This window comes from Leptonychotes weddellii, chromosome 2 (assembly GCF_054177405.1).
Source record: "Leptonychotes weddellii isolate Sample4059 chromosome 2, ASM5417740v2, whole genome shotgun sequence".
In the NCBI taxonomy this organism is placed as follows: Eukaryota; Metazoa; Chordata; class Mammalia; order Carnivora; family Phocidae; genus Leptonychotes; species Leptonychotes weddellii.
Genome location: NC_138370.1, coordinates 151,266,963 through 151,277,854, shown reverse-complemented (window position 1 = coordinate 151,277,854; position 10,892 = coordinate 151,266,963). Strand labels below are relative to the sequence as shown.

General features: G+C 34.4%; 1 non-coding gene across 1 annotated transcript; it reads right to left on the bottom strand.

The window, feature by feature from the left end:
- Positions 1-6,088: 6,088 nt before the first annotated feature.
- LOC115940233 (small nucleolar RNA Z195/SNORD33/SNORD32 family) lies at positions 6,089-6,171 on the bottom strand. Its single transcript, XR_004075021.1, has one exon. It is a non-coding gene; the product is annotated as a small nucleolar RNA Z195/SNORD33/SNORD32 family (small nucleolar RNA).
- Positions 6,172-10,892: the final 4,721 nt, after the last annotated feature.

The window sequence follows — 10,892 nt, the reverse complement described above, 5'->3', positions numbered from 1 at the left end:
TGACCTGAGCCAAAGGCAGATGCATAATCAACTAAGCCACCCAGGCGCCCCCCGACCATGATTTTTCAAAAAATAAAATTTCACGAAGTAGATGAGTTGCAACTTTTTTTTTTCATTCTTTCCTAGTGAATTGGCAGAAGCTTCTTCCAGTAATGTCCCTACTTCTCTTTCATTTCCTTACAGGATTTGGAAAGAGAAAATTGGAGGGAAAAACAAGATGTCTGGCTTTTGAAACATTTAAGAAGAGAGCTTTCTACATTTCAGCCCCTTATACCTTGGGGAGATCTTTATACCCATAGCTCGGGGAGATCTTTATACCCATAACTCTAGTAGATCAAATGGAACAATAGGACCTTCTAATAAGGATCCATGATCCAGTGAAAACCACATCTCCAAAACACTGAATTGGATAATGCTAAAAATTTAATTTAAATCCCTAAGTCCATGCTTATATAACTAATTCACACATCTGCTTTTGCTAATAGAGGCAAACATAAATTTAAATTCTCTGGCAAACAGAGTGTTCCATTCCTTTAGGATAACCATGATATTAATTAGTACAAAGAGAAAAGTTGATGAGTCTCGGCTTCTAGAATTTGTTGTTTCTTTAATACTTCTATTGTATTAATGTGAAGTTATTCTTACCCTTCATATTTAGAATCTGTTATATCTGTATTTGTGTCCTCTTTTGAATTTCTAATATTGCTTATTTGTGACTTCTCTCCTATTTTCTAGATCAATCTTCATATATTTGTCTGCTTTTCCGTGTTTTCAAAGAATTGAATTCTGGTTTTTGAATGCTTTTATCTGTTCTTATTTTTATTACCTCTTTGCTTTTACTTCCTTTAGCGTGATTCTTTATTCACTTTCTAATTTCTTCAATTAGATGCTTACCTCACATTTTATAAGCTTCCTTTTCTTTCAGTATAAGCACTTAAAACTAAATCCCCTCAAAACTATTATACCCACTTTATCCTCTAAAGTTATGTCATGTTCATTTGTACATATATTTACTTTTCATTATGATTTCTTCTTTTTGTTAGAAATATTTAGAAGTATTTCTAAACCTTCTAACATATAAGGCTTTTAGATTTATCATTTTGTTATTTTATAACTTAATTGCATTATGTTTAGAAAATGTTTCATTAGATACTCTAAAAACATTTTAAAGTTTCAGATTCTCTTTCTGGCCTATATGGTCAGATTTTATAAATATTCAATGTGTCCTTGAAAACAATGTGCATTCTTGATTCTTGGGTGCAGGCTTCAAATATATACCCACTAAATCAAGTTAATTGTATTCTTCAAATATTGCATACCTTGTCCAACTTTTTATCTGATTGTCTATTTGTCTTAACAAAAATGGAAAGATAAGGTTTGAAAATTTCCCATGATACTAAATGTTTTGCCAATTTATTCTAATCAGATCTAACAATTTTGACTTTCTATATATTTTTTTAAAGATTTATTTATTGGGTGCCTGGGTGGCTCAGTTTGTTAAGTGTCTGACTCTTAATTTCAGCTCAGGTCATGATCTGGGGGAGAGATCAAGCCCTGCGTTGACTCCACACTCAGTGAAGAGTCTGCTTGGGATTCTCTCTCTCTTCCTCTTCCTCTGCCCGTTCCCCTGCTCACTCTGTCTCTCTCAAATAAATAAATAAAATCTTTAATTTAAAAAAAAGACTTATGTTATAGAGTGTATGTAAGCAGGGGGAGGGGTAGAGGGAGAGACAGAGAATCCTGAAGCAGACTTCCTGCTGAGCACGGACTCCCATGCAGGGTGTGATCCCAGGACCCTGAGATCATGACCTGAGCCCAAATCAATAGTCGGCCACTTAGCCAACTGAGTCACCCAGACACCCCAACTTTCTATATTTTAAGACTATTTTGGTATGAACATACAAATTTAAATTTACATAATTTTCTTATTGATTGATCTATTATTAAATAGGACTTTGTTTCTAAAATAATGCGTCCTTTAAAGACCCTTTTATACTAACATAGCTAATACAGATTTTCTTCTGATATTTTCAAACTCTCATGTCCTCATAGCTTCAGTATATTTCTTGTAAATAGAATATAATCGGACCATTTTCCATGTAACATTATAATACTGATCTGTTGGCTGCTAAATAGAGCATATTTACATTTATTTTTTCATTACTATTATATTTTTAACTCATGTCTACAGTCTTACTTTATGCTATTTGGCCTCTTTTTAGCTTTTCTTCTCTTTGACTTTTTTTTTCATTTTTTAAAAAAATTTATATTTAAATTCCAGTTAACATATAGTATTAGTTTCAGGTGTACAATTTAGTGATTCAACACTTACATACAACACCCGGTGCTCATCACAACTGTCCTCCTTAATCCCCATCACCTATTTAACCCATCCCCCCTCCTCTATGGTGACCATCAGTTTGTTCTCTATAGTTAAGAGTGTTTCTTGGTTTGCCTCTCTATTTTTTCCCCCTTTGCTCATTTGTTTAGTTTCTTCAATTCCATATGAGTGAAATGATATGGTATTTGTCCACAATAAGATAGCATCCCACACCTGTCAGAATGGCTAAAATCAACAACACAAAAAACAACAGGTGTTGGTGAGAATGCAGAAAAAGGGTAATTCTCTTGCACTATTTGTGAGAATGCAAACTGGTGCAGCCACCCTGGAAAACAGTATGGAGGTTCCTCAAAAAGTTAAAAATAGAACTACCTTATGATCCAGCAATTGCACTAGTAGGTATTTACCCAAAGAATACAAAAATGCTAGTTAAAAGGAATACATGCACCCTGATGTTTATAGCAGCATTATCAACAATAGCCAAATTATGGAAACAGCTGAAGTGTTCATAGACTGATGAATGGATAAAGAAGTGGTGTGTGTGTGTGTGTGTGTATGTGTGTGTGTGTGTATCATGGAATATTAGCCATAAAAAAGAATGAAATCTTGTCATTTGCAACAATGTGGATGGAGCTACAGAGTATCTTTGATTTTTTAAAAATAGATTTTTTTCCCATATAGATGAAGTTTGTGTAGATGTATTTTCTGCTTACCAGTTTCTGTGCTCATTCTTCTGTCTTGAAGCCTAAACATCTACTTTGGGATAATTTTCCTTTTTTAAAAGTACATCCTTTTAAAAGTAAAAGTACATTCTTTAGAAGCTACTTTAGTGACCGCCTGTTGGTAGCAAATTTAGCTTTTGTGTATCCGAAACAGTTTTTCACTCTTACTCTTAAAAGTAATTGTTGTAGGTACACAATTCTAGATCAACACTCCCTATCACCACCTTATCTCGCACCTCCCTAGCACTTTGACAATAATGATTTCTTTATCTTCTTTTCCCATTGTTTCTCTTAAGAAGTCAACTGTTAGAAGAATTATAGTTTACTCCTTATTCTCATATACTCCACTGCTGATCAGAAAAGTTTCTTTTCACTGGTTAAGGTTTCCCTAAATTCCTAGAAGTCCAGAATTGCATTTAAAAAGATTTTTTAAAATTCTTTTATCTAGTATCTATATATGTCAGAGACACTTCAAAATATCTAGTTTTCCCTATTGTGGGAACTTGACATCCTTCAGCCTTTGCCTTTCAAGCAGTAGACTGAAGGTTTTCAGAAACTGGGAGAGTTACTTTAATATCTCAGTAACCTGGATTCCTTATCTCTGGAACAGGAGTAGTAATTATGAATACCACAACACAGTCGGGTTGTTTCATGAATTAAATGGGCTAATGAATGTAAAGGAACTAAAACAGTGCCTGGCAAATTGTAGGCACCCAGTAAGTGGTGTGGTGTTCGTGGGGGTGGTAGTATTAGTAATGGGAATTCCCTCTAATATAGTAGTTCCTAAAGGGACACTCAGGTCTTCTACTATAGTGCTAATGTAACTTTAAATATAATTTTAAATTATTGAGGTAAAAACTATAATTCATTAATCATGACACTACTAAATCTCTCTGCACAATTGAAAAGTGGCATATATTAGTCTTTCCGATGAGATTTAAAACTCACTGACAGCAAATTACATTATATTTTATTTGTATTCTCCACTGAGCCTTACACAGTGCGCAGTGCATAGCAGATTCTAAGAAATTACAGCTATATAGTTTTTTCAACACTTTTATTTATCTGGCTTTATTCTACCCATACTTTCCCTGTCCTGTTTTGAGAATTAGTTCTGTTCTAAGAACATTGCCCTCTTTTCTTGCCAAATTCATTTCCTTCAAGAATGGATTTAATGTTTATCTTGCCTATTGAGCTTTTATTAAGTAAATAAAAACTAAATGCTTTCTTTGCAAACACTAGAAATGCTGGCTATAAAAAAGAGATAGTGGAAAATTTTAGTGCAGTAAGAAAAAAATAAAGAACATAAAATTATACAGATTTAATTCATCTCTCAAAGCAAAGTTTTTTAAATGTCTTTTTTGATGTGTTCATGGAGCCATTTTGTATCCATCAAGCTGAATCCATTTTGCTGACATTGTTTTTGTGGTCTTTATTCTAATCAGGTGGAACTGAGAGCACTGGTAGTGGAGTGGTGTGTGTAGAGATTTCCTGAAGATCTACCTGTTCTCCCAGTCCTCATCCCCCATACACAGAATTTATTATGTGATTTGGTTATCACTTCCTCATTTTTTACTGGATTAAATTTTGATATAAGAGATATTAAATTTCCTTATTTTTCTAATTGTGATGTTTATATTTAACACTTATTAATATGAAGAAAACACAATACCTTTTCTATGACCCATTTAATGGAATGGTGCCTATGAAGCATACAACACCCAATCTCTATTGCTCTTCTTCTATCTGTATATCATGAATTAAAGAGGACAAAATTACTTGCCATAAGTTAAATCTAGTTTTCTCTTAAGTATATTATGTCCAAACCTTTATTATCATCCCAGTGGGAGGTAAGGTTAGTTGTATCTTTTCTTCAGTTGTCCAAGTTCTGCAAACAGCGTATACCAGAAGGGCCATTTATCCCTTTGGCAAAATATTTAGGAATCTTTAAGTTCATCTAGTCTCACTTTTATAGAATTCATTTTTATCATTTAAAAAAATCATACTGCTCAACAGTCAGAAATATAGACTTTTATAGGTGAAAAAATGTCTTCATGTCCTGTATTCGTTAAAAAATTTTTGCTTTAAAATAGCAAAAGCATATAGAAATTTTAAGTACTCTCAACAGATCAGTTTTAACTGTTTAATCATATATATCTATCATGATGGTTGAAATGGTAAGACATTTCTTTACTGATTTAGTTTTCAATCACTTTATGCAGCAATGATTATATTTACTTTTTGAGATCCAGAATCTAGCTGGCTCAATTTTTATTTTATTTAAATGCTTTTGTGAGTCTTTTAAGATCTCTGAGTGCAGTAATGTTGCCATTGAGTGAGCATTATATGTATAGTCAGTAATAATGAAGTATTAATATTAGTTTTTCCTTGACTAACTGCAGGATTGGGAATAATAATGACAAATAATTATATCTTCTGCACAGATGTATGCTACTTGAGCAGAACACTAAGAGCTTCCTAATAAAATGAGTCTTCCTCTTCCAGATCTCTTTGCTCAGGTAAACTGTCTTTTCATTTTATGGATGAATTTGCAGTCTAATTAATTTTCTTCTATCTTTCAAAGGAGGCCTTTGGCCATGTAATGACAAGGACAAATTTGCCTTCCTCTATGTTCCATGGACACCAGGATTTAGACAACTGCATTAGCAAATATAGCTTGGCAACAGATTATCTGGAATCAATTCTAAGAGTGACTCATCCTTCCTGACACTCTCTCCAAAGGCAAGCCCTTCTGCAAGAATAGCCCTTGCTTTCTTCTGAACACTGATACACATGCCCAGAAAACTGAGAGGGGAAGATAGTCTAGATGGAATAAAACAAAATGCTCACCTCACTTTAACTGCAGTAATCCCCAAAGAGCAATTGTATTATAGAAATAGTAAAGGAAAAAATTATGGAATCGCTACCATAATTTTTCCTTTATTTTAAAAAATTGTTTTTAATTTATTTTCTTAAGGGGGCAAGGAGGATGCTGACTGGTTTGGTTTTGATCTGATAAATGCTTGTATCCCTCCCATAGTGCATGTAGGGTCATCTCATGTTTGAGGAACTCAAAGACAAGTAGGAGAAGTCCTCATCACTGGGCATCTTCCTTTTCTTTTAGAACCATCTTTTTGGCCTTGCTATGTGACAAAGAAAATTTATCTTAACCATAAACCTTTAGATTTATATAGCATTTTCATTTCTAAGACTTAGAGACTATGTGTCTTAGGTATAATTGGTATGCTTGTCTTAAAAGTCTCTTATGTCAGTGGAAGAATTTTTCCCTCTCTTTTATATATGTTATTACATAGTAACATTCAGTACTAATGTCTGAATAGAGCTTTAAAATTTATATTAATTCACAGACTAACACTGATTATATTCCCTACTAACCTAGTTGAATTTGAATTTATTATACAAAGTACAGATTTATCATGTGACCAAAGACTAAGCTAGATTCTTTCACATACTTTATCTCATTTTGGTTTATCTCTCCCATTTTGCAGAAAAAAATATGAAGCTTCATGTAGTTAAATATACAAGTTCACATTGCCAGAAAATTATGGACCAGTAAAGCCAGCCCTAAATTGCTGCTTTTATTATATCCCACCAGTATTGAAAAAATAATAATAATGGTATTTACTGAATATACTTACTTGAAATTGTATGTGCACAGGACTCTAAAGGCTTTATTTCACTTAAACCTCACAACAGTAGGACATAAATACTAGAATTACTCCCACTCTGTAGATAAGAGAATGAGAATTCATTGACTCACTACTCAGGTAGTGGGTTCCAGAGTGCATGCAGCTAGCTAATCATCATGTTGTGCTGCCCTTGAACATCTCATTTAAAACAGGACAGAATCAGGGGTGCCCCAGTGGCTCAGTCAGTTAAGCCTTTGACTCTTGATTTCAGCTCAAGTCATGATCTCAGGGTTGTGAGATCGAGCCCCATGATGGGCTCTGTGCTGGGTGGGGAGTCTGCTTCAGATTCTCGCTTCACCTCTCTCCTTCTGCCCTTCCCACCCAAAATAAAATAAGTAAGTAAATAAATAAATAACAACAACAACAAAAAACACTGTTTAAAAAACAAAGCAGGGGGGCGCCTTGGTGGCTCAGTTGGTTAAGCGACTGCCTTCGGCTCAGGTCATGATCCTGGAGTCCTGGGATCGAGTCCCGCATCGGGCTCCCTGCTCAGCAGGGAGTCTGCTTCTCCCTCTGACCCTCCCCGCTCTCATGCTCTCTCTCTATCTCATTCTCTCTCAAATAAATAAATAAAATATTTAAAAAAACAAACAAAAAAATAAAAAAACAAAGCAGGATGGAAGCATTCTGTAGAACTTGATCATTCCTTAAGTATTTTGCACCCAACTGTATCCTGTATTCATTGTAGAAGTCACAGAATCACACTTCAACTGTAAGTTCTATCTTTCAGATATGAACTCAAATCTCTTTTCTGGCTCCACATACTTTTCCTTTGAAGGTAGAAATAATAGTAGAGACAAAGAGAGGTAAGTTAAACAAAGAGAAAATGAAGAACCAGCACTGAGCCAAGCCAAGGTGAAGATTGAGAAAGGGTGATAGGAAATCTCAACACACTTATGAACATGCTGCTAAAGATGTTTCTGTTTGGAATTTAAATCAAAATCCTAATTAAATTTCCTTAACTTACTTCCTAAAGGCCAAGTCTTTCTAGAGATAGTAGTTTGAACAAAGCCTAAGACCCTTGCCTTATTATTTTAAATGTTTTTATTTAAGTGCATTATACCAACAGAAAAGTGGTCAAATCACAAATATACAGCATAATACATTTTTACAAGCACCCACATCAAGAAACAGTACTACTGCCAATGGGGAAGTCAAAGTCATCTCTGTTGCAATCACTGCCTTTAACAGTAAGCATTATCTTGCCTTCCAACGGTATTTAGTTTTACAAGATGTACTTTATATAAATAGAGGATTATGCACTGTTCTCAAAATTATGTTTATGATTCCATATCATTGTATTTCATTGTAGAATGGTCACTCTTGTTGTATAGCATTCATTCTGTGATATAAAATTATGTATTTTATTTATTTATTCTACTATTTGTGGGTATTTGGGTAGTTTTCAGTTAGGGGCTAATGTAAATGGTGGTGCACTTGGACTCTATTAACAGCATCTTTTGATGAATAAAAGCCCTTAATTTTGATGTAGTACAATTTTTATATTTTTACTTTTATTGTTAGTGTTTAATATGTCCTATTTATCTAATTTATTCCAAAGTCATGAGGATATTCTCCTCTTTCTCCAAGTTTTATTATTTTACTTTTGCATATAGATCTGAAACCCATACAGAACTGACTTTTTCATCAATAGGGTTAAATAAGTGTCAAGATACATTTTTTCCATAGGGCTAACTCAATTGATCTAGCACTATTTTTTGAAAAAACTATCTTCCCTTACTGTACTGTGATGTCACATATGCTGTAAGTTGGTCAATGCTATATAGACAGAGACCTTTGACTTCATTTTTTTTTTTAGATTTTTAAAGTTTACTTGAGAGAGAGAGAGTGAGCCTGAGCAGGAGGAGGGGCAGAGGGAGAGAGAGAGAATCCTCAAGCAGATTCCCTGCTGAGTATGGAGCCCAATGCAGGGCTTAACCTGAGATCATGACCTGAGCTAAAGTTGGAGGCTTAACGGATTGAGCCACCCAGGTGCTCCAAGACCTCTGACTTCTAAAAAACTATATTCTAAAGTTTCTCCCTTTCTCCAGAAATAGTGAAAAGGAAAAGAATATGGGAATTTGCAGGGTGTGGGGTGGGGTGGGGAGGTGAATAGCAGACTAGTTGCCCTCAGTGCCTACACAAGATTAATATATTGAGAAATTTTCATATAAAAATCTGAATTTTCAGATTCTCTTTCAAAATTGAATAATCTAGAAACATTGAACACAAATTTCTATGTAGCACAAATTGGCTGGAGATGAATAACAGCCAAGCCCTTCTAATTGAATATGGTTTCCACATAAGCACAGTTGCCTTCATTCCCCACATGCTACATTCATTTATATTATTTATTTACCTTACTCTCCACCCGTATTTCTGATGCCAAAGACAGTGGTAGAGAATTTCTCTGTGGCTTTTTAGCTCATTTATCATCATTGAAAGATCTGTGTACCTGTGGATTTTGGCCCAATCCAAATAACTTTCTGGGCTCATTGACAGATATGTGGAGTGGAGGGGATTCTTCTTTGATAACCAAAGGAAAATGAGATGGCTTGCATAAACTAAATGCAATAGACTAGGGCTTAGTCCCAGCAGTCAAGTCATCCATCCAGGCAGAAATCCCATCCTCTCATTTGTCTTTTTGGCAAATGTGTTCTACGCTCCCTGCATAATGCAAATAAACTTCTACTTTGTATTATCCTAACACCCTAAATAAATTAAAAAAATGTCTGCCCAATTTTAACACACAAATACACTGTAATAATGCTAATATGCAAGGGAAATTTTTTCAAAAAGTTGTTTTTGAAACTTAGCAATTGTAATAACATTGGATGATGACAGATAGTGACTATACTTATTATGGTGAGCGGTAATGTATAGAATTGTTGAATCACTATGTTGTACATCTAAAATTAATATAACATTGTATATCAACTATACCTCAGTAACAATTTAAAAGACGCTTATCATTAATATTTATAAAAATGCAAATCAAAGCCAAAATGAGGTAACACTTTATACTCACTATAATGGTGATCAAAGAGATAACACACTGTAACTCATCATAATTAGCACTCATAATAATCAGCTTCTAACAAGAAATCCCTCTTGTGAACAAATGCATTCAAAATTCAATATAATAGTATTATTTCTAAGTATCTGTATGTCCCCCCATGACCACACTAATGGTAAGTCCTTTAAAGAAAGGGACTATGTCCCATTTATATCTCTACACCCACTGCTGAGTACATTGGTTCATATTGTGTAATCAATAACTGTTTGCTAAACTAAATGCAAAAAGTGTTGCTAAATGTGAATTTGTTGATTGAATTAGTTATTTCTTTTTTTAAACTAAGTTTTGCTTTCTGATTAAAAATAATAAATGTTTATGGGGCGCCTGGGTGGCTCAGTCGTTAAGTGTCTACCTTCAGCTCGGGTCATGATCCCAGGGTTCTGGGATTGAGCCCCGCATGGGGCTCCCTGCTCGGCAGGAAGCCTGCTTCTCCCTCTCCCATTCCCCCTGCTTGTGTTCCCTCTCTCGCTGTGTCTCTGTAAATAAATAAAATCTTAAAAATAAATAAATAAAATAAAAATAAATGTTTGAACATTATAAAGTGAATAAGGATTTTAAAAATCTATTATTTCACCCTCTAATTAAAACTATGAATATTTAGTGCATTTACATCTCAATTTATATGTATGATGTAGACTCCACTGTACACCTAATTATTTTTCAGTAAGCTCAAGTCCCATTGATAGCAATGAAGATTTAGACTTATCAGGTAACAAGCAACCAACCAAAGTCAATTTTCAAAATAATCTTACCATTGTACCTCTCAGGACAAGTAACTGCTCCTATGCGGCAATAGCCCCCAGGTAAACAGATATATCTATTTGGATCTATACACTTTTGTCTCTTTTTAGTTGCTAAGACCAAGTCATCAAGAAGTGCAATCTGTACTTGAGAGGTTCCCAAGTCAGCAGGCTCAACTTGATCATCTTTATTTACAAGTCAAGATTATCTCCTTGTGACCTTCTTCTATGCCTTCTGTTTAAATCCCTTCCAACCCCCTTTGCAAGCCCTCCAACAAGTTGGGACTAGTTATGCTACATGTT